The sequence below is a fragment of the Dendropsophus ebraccatus genome, unplaced genomic scaffold (assembly GCF_027789765.1).
Source record: "Dendropsophus ebraccatus isolate aDenEbr1 unplaced genomic scaffold, aDenEbr1.pat pat_scaffold_1380_ctg1, whole genome shotgun sequence".
Taxonomy (NCBI): Eukaryota; Metazoa; Chordata; class Amphibia; order Anura; family Hylidae; genus Dendropsophus; species Dendropsophus ebraccatus.
In genome coordinates this window covers 39,091-45,090 of record NW_027208800.1, presented here as the reverse complement: position 1 = coordinate 45,090, position 6,000 = coordinate 39,091, and positions in this window count along the sequence as shown.

Genomic DNA, 6,000 nt, shown 5'->3' with positions numbered 1-6,000 from the left:
TCTCTGCTAATGCTCATTTTTAGTGACTTTTTTGGACCAAATTGTGCTGGGTGTACCCACATTCGTATAGGTTTATGTGTCTTTATTGGGGAGGTGTAGGGTCTCCCCACACACCTAGCCGCAATCCAAGGTGAACGGATCTGCCATTTTTTGGTGTTCACGGACAAATCTTTTGAGTGCAAAAGGAATCCAGTAATGAATGACAGCCAAGACACCTCGTTCTTACAAAACATTATTATATACCACTATGTCATGTAAGCATCTAAGTCAATACATATGACCATGCAGTGTATCCACACAGCCTCGCAGGATTGCTACACACAGTATCAGCCCAATCCCACAAATACCTAGAATGATTAAATAGGACGCTTACCCATCGTGGTGTCTGGCATCAATAACCCGATGCATGTTTCGTGTAAAGGTCGCTTTATCAAGGGGCGTATCTAAGTCCTGTCTCACGCACTATTTATATCGCAGATGAGGATTCCTTCCGGGAGCGACGCGGGTCATAGGAGGGGCCAGGAATCACGCAGCTTCCTCCTGGTCTACGTCCACTGGAATGCACCCCCGCCCGTGGAACGCAGGCGGGCATGTGCACAGCAACTCAAGAGGCCAAGCGGGGCGTGCGTTCTAGTGACGTAGGCCAGTAGGAGCTGCGTGATTCCTGGCCCCTCCTATGACCCGCGTCGCTCCCCGGAAGGAATCCTCATCTGTGATATAAATAGTGGGTGAGACAGGAGTTAGATACGCCCCTTGATAAAGCGACCTTTACGCGAAACGTGCGTCGGGGTTATTGATGCCAGACACCACGATGGGTAAGCGTCCTATTTGATCATTCTAGGTATTTGTGGGATTGGCTGATACTGTGTGTAGCAATCCTGCGAGGCTGTGTGGATACACTGCATGGTCATAAGTATTGACTTAGATGCTTACATGACATACATTTAAAACCAACATCAGAAGTTAGTATATAATTTGGCCATAAGTTTACCTGTAAGACTTATTGTACAGCACAATATTAATTTTTCAAATTTATTCCAATTTTAATTTTAATTTTTTTTTTCAAATCTTTATTTGTCCATCTTTTTACATATGTATGTATATATATATATATATATATATATATATATATATATACCATTTATCATGGCATCAAACAACAAACCAGTTCACCTAGCTCCCACCCCCCTCCTCCCCTCAACCCTACCAAAACAATACAAAAATGCATAATTTGCTAATTACAAAAAAAAATAAAACGCAGATGCAATATTAATAATAATAATAATAATAATAATAATAATAATAATAATTGCATGGGCCCACAACTGACCCATTCCATTACCTGAGCTACACTGATTTATGTTTCTCAATTCATAAACCTCAGAAAGCTTTGCAATTCCAAGAATTGTACCTATGGTGCCCATATCTGCTTATGGGTGCCCACCCTGACCTTTTCTCCAGCTCCATTTTTTCCATTCTTTTAATGAAATTTACTTTGTGCACCCATTCAACTATTGTAGGTTGACTAGTCTCCTTCCAATGTCTTGGTACTACCGCTCTTGCGGCCACTAGCAAGTGCCTCAGCAATCCGTTTAATACACGGAATAGATCCTGGCAAAATTATCAGTAATGCAACTTTAGGAGAATATTCAACACTGACACCTGAAACCTCTTCATAAACTGCAAAAACCTCCTTCCAGAACATTGTAGAACCGCACACTCCCACCACACATGTAACATAGTGCCCCTTTTCCTTGCTACATCGCCAAACACAAATCAGAGACCCCAGGGAACATCGCATACAGACTATCTGGACATCTGTTCCACCTTGATAATAACTTATAGTTCTTCTCCTGCATAGTACATGCTACCGACATCCCGTGTGAGAACTGAAATGCCTCATTCCATTCCTCTGTCACAATTGGTTCTCCTAGTTCTCTCTTCCCATCTTTTTGTAAATGAGGGTGGATTTGTGAGGTGGATTCACACAGGAGGAATATCCAATTTTAATAACCACCGTAACAGAGGCGGCATTGTTCATACTATCTATATAATGGTGTCACATGATGCTGTAATGCTGTACAGATCACTTAACAGCAGCCTTCTCTTATCAACACAGACAGAACAGGAAGTTCCTGTCAGGAATGTGCAGTGAGCCTAGTGTGAACTGGGCTTGTTTTTACCTTTGTGTGACACCACCGCTTTCCTTTAAGCCTCCTGGCAATGCAGGAGTTAGGGTCCATTTACACAGAAAGGTTATCTGACAGATATCTGCCAAAGATTTGAAGCCAAAGCCAGAAACAGAATATAAACAGAGATCAGGTCATAAAGGAAAGCCTGAGATTCCTCCTTTTCACATCCATTCCTGGCTTTGGCTTCACATCTTTGGCAGATAATCTGTCAGATAATCTTTCTGTGTAAACGCACCCTGACCTGGGTTCACACTACGTATATTTCAGTCAGTATTGTGGTCCTCATATTGCAACCAAAACCAGGAGTGGATTAAAAACACATAAAGGCTCTGTTCACACAATGTTGAAATTGAGTGGATGGCCGCCATATAACAGTAAATAACTGCCATTATTTCAATAAAACAGCCGTTGTTCTAAAATAACAGCAAATATTTGCCATTAAATGGCGGCCATCTACTCAATTTCACCATTGTGTGAACAGAGCCTTTCTGTGTTTTTAATCCGCTCCTGCTTTTGGTTGCAATATGAGGACCACAATACTGACTGAAATATACGTAGTGTGAACCCAGCCTTATAATTATGCTACATTTACACTGAGTTTTTGCGATAATGATCGAATTCGAACGATAATCGTACGTGTAAATGTGGCGAATGATCGAAAAAATCGTTCATGTTGATCTTTTAACATGTTCTTTAATCGTCGTTCGTCGTTCGCAAAAAATTCGCTGATCGTTTTGTGTAAACAGTCGTCGCGCGAAAGTCCGGACACCTGCTCGCAGCCCGGCCCCCCGCTCATCCGCAGCCCGGCCCTCCCGCTCTCAACCGCAGCCCAGCCCTCCGCTCAACCGCAGCCCCCCCGGGAATTTCAAACAGCTCCTCTTCAGCCAATCAGTGCTCCTCTTCAGCACTGATTGGCTGAAGAGGGGCCGTTTGAATTTCCCGGATCCCCTCTTCAGCCAATCAATGCAAGGCAGCACTGATTGGCTGAAGAGGGGAGCCGGGAATTTCAAACGGCCCCTCTTCAGCCAATCAGTGCTGCCGTGCATTGATTGGCTGAAGAGGGGAGCCGGGAAATTCAAACGGCTCCTCTTCAGCCAATCAGTGCTGAAGATGAGTCCCGTCCTGACAGTTTCAGTTTAGTTTTAGACCTAGTGGTGAGAGTGAAAGCAGTAAGATTTTTAGAGTTATTTTATAATATCATAATAAAATGGAAAATTAAAAAAAACATTGAGTGTTTTAGTAAAGAACTGAGCTCAAGAACAAGAGGACACAGTGAGAGGTTAGTTGGGGGAAAGATCAGAAGCAATGTGAGAAAATATCATTTTACTGAAAGAGTAGTAGATACCTGGAACAAACTTCCAGCAGAGGTGGTTGGTAAATCTACAATAACAGAATTTAACACGCCTGGGATAAACATACATCTATCCTAAGATAATAAGAAAGAAATACTAGGACAGACTAGATGGACCCAGTGGGTCTTTTTATGCCGACAATCTTCTATTTTCTATGTTACATTACCAGAAATTCATTAAAAATAAGTTACCTTTAAAAACTTCTTTAAACAATACCACTACAACAGAAATTGGATACACAGCCACATAAAATCATTATTTATAGCTACATCTACAATGATTAAAATAAGAAACAAGAAACGGGCTACAGGAATAGTAGGTGGTATAAACAAGTACTGAGCTAGAGCTGCCAGATACACTTCCTGCTATAATCTTAGTATTTTTTTTAGCTACTGGTGCTAAAATGTATGAACATAGTGGTTCCTGTATTGCACTTCAATATCCTTATTGCACATATAAGTAATTGCACAGCTCCCACATAAGTCCCCTCAGCTTCTCACTGTTTCCTGTAGACTGGAACCCCAATATGTGTTTCATGATCATATGCTTCCTCCCTTGAGGAAACATATAGTTGCGAAACACGATACAGAGCTCCTGATGAAGTTGCATAGAGCAATGCAATGCATTGGGCCACCCTAAATAGCATGCGCCTTATTTATGTGGCAGATTGTTTTTCCATGGTGGCAGGAGCAAAATTCCACACAGAATTTTTTATTCCCTTTGAACAAGGTTGTTGAGTCGGGAATCTAGAACCATTTCCATAATTCTGAACCATACTGATAGGCTATAGGGCTTTGGCTTTCATAAAAAGACTAGTTAACTAGATTTTGCATTTCCAGGGAAACACATAGGGGGAGATTTATCAACTGGTGTAAAAGTAGAATTGTCTTAGTTGCCCCTAGCAACAATCAGATTCCAACTTTTATTTTCCAAAGGACCTGTGATGAATGAAAAGTGGAAGACAATTCTATTTTACACCAGTTTGATAAATCTCCCCATAGTGCTTTAGAAGAGCACCCTTTAACAGTGACTTCCCTTTAAGAGAAACTTTAACCCTTGATACCCTCCCTTAAGAGCGACTTTGGTACAGTCCCTTTAAGAGCAACTTTGGTACAGTCCCTTTAAGAGCAACTTAAGGAGCGACTTGGTGACAACGCTTTGAGTGACCTATATACTGTCCCTTTAAGACCAGCTTAAGTACTGTCCCTTTAAAAGGGACTTAGGTACCATCCTTTGAAGACCAGCTTAGGTAACCAGCTCTTAAGTAACCGTCTCTAAAAGAGCGACTTGGGTACTGTCCCTTTAAGAGCAGCTTGGGTGCCATCCCTTTAAGAATGGCTTGGGTACCATCCATTTAAGAGCGACTTGGGTACTGTCCCTTTAAGAGCCGCTTGGGTACTGTCCCTTTAAGAGAGGCTTGGGTACCGTCCCTTTAAGAGCGACTTGGGTACCGTCCCCTTAAGAGCGGCTTGGGTACTGTCCCTTTAAAAGCAGCTGGGTACCTTCCCTTTAAAGGGAACCAATCACACTGAAATTGGGCATAAAGGTAAGGAAACGTGCTGGTACATCCCCCCCCCCCACCCGTCCCATGAACATTCAGCCCGCAAAGTTAGTTTAATCGCCGACGTCTTTACTAAGCTGCACATGCGCAGTGCAGCCTGAGAAGACACTGCTGTACTGCGCTTGCGCGGCGTAGTACAGCAGCGGCTTCACCCACTGTACTGCGCATGTGCAGCTTAGTAAAGACGTCGGCGTGGCCGACGTGCAATGCCGCCCCCCCGAGTGACGTCACCTGGCGCCGCTTTACAACACGCCCGGAGGGGCGTGATTACAGCGCAGGAGCCGGCCCAGGACCCAGTGACTACTTGACGAAGACCCCGCCCACCGTGACTACTCGAACAGCCATCCTGCCCACCGTGACTACTTGTATGGTAATTTGCATAGAGCGCGGGACACAATTAAACTAACTTTGCGGGCTGAATGTTCAGGGGACGGGGGGACAGGCAGGGGTGATTCTAGCCTCTCTGCTGCCCGAGGCGAACTATAGAATGACGCCCCCCCCCCCCCCCGTCAATCCGCCCACATTATAATCCACTACTGCCCCCTCTCCCCCCTCCCTTATAGATGGTCCCCCTCTCCCCCCTCCCTTAAGAGTGGGCCCCCCTTACCTTTCTGCACATTGTATAATGTACTGAATTTGCCCCCACACTGTATCAAGAGCCCCAATACATACAGTAGTTACCTTATAACACTATTTCACCATTCAGTGATTACATATTACATAAAACTGCACTAAACAAAACAGAAAGATATCACCATTGATACCATTACATAATACCGCCACACCATGACCCCTATCAGTACAAGCCTATAACAGAGTGAAGTTACATCCAGTGACTCACCGGAGGCGTCTTCTCCGATCAGAGTCTGTCACCTTTTCTTTTTCTCTCCATCCA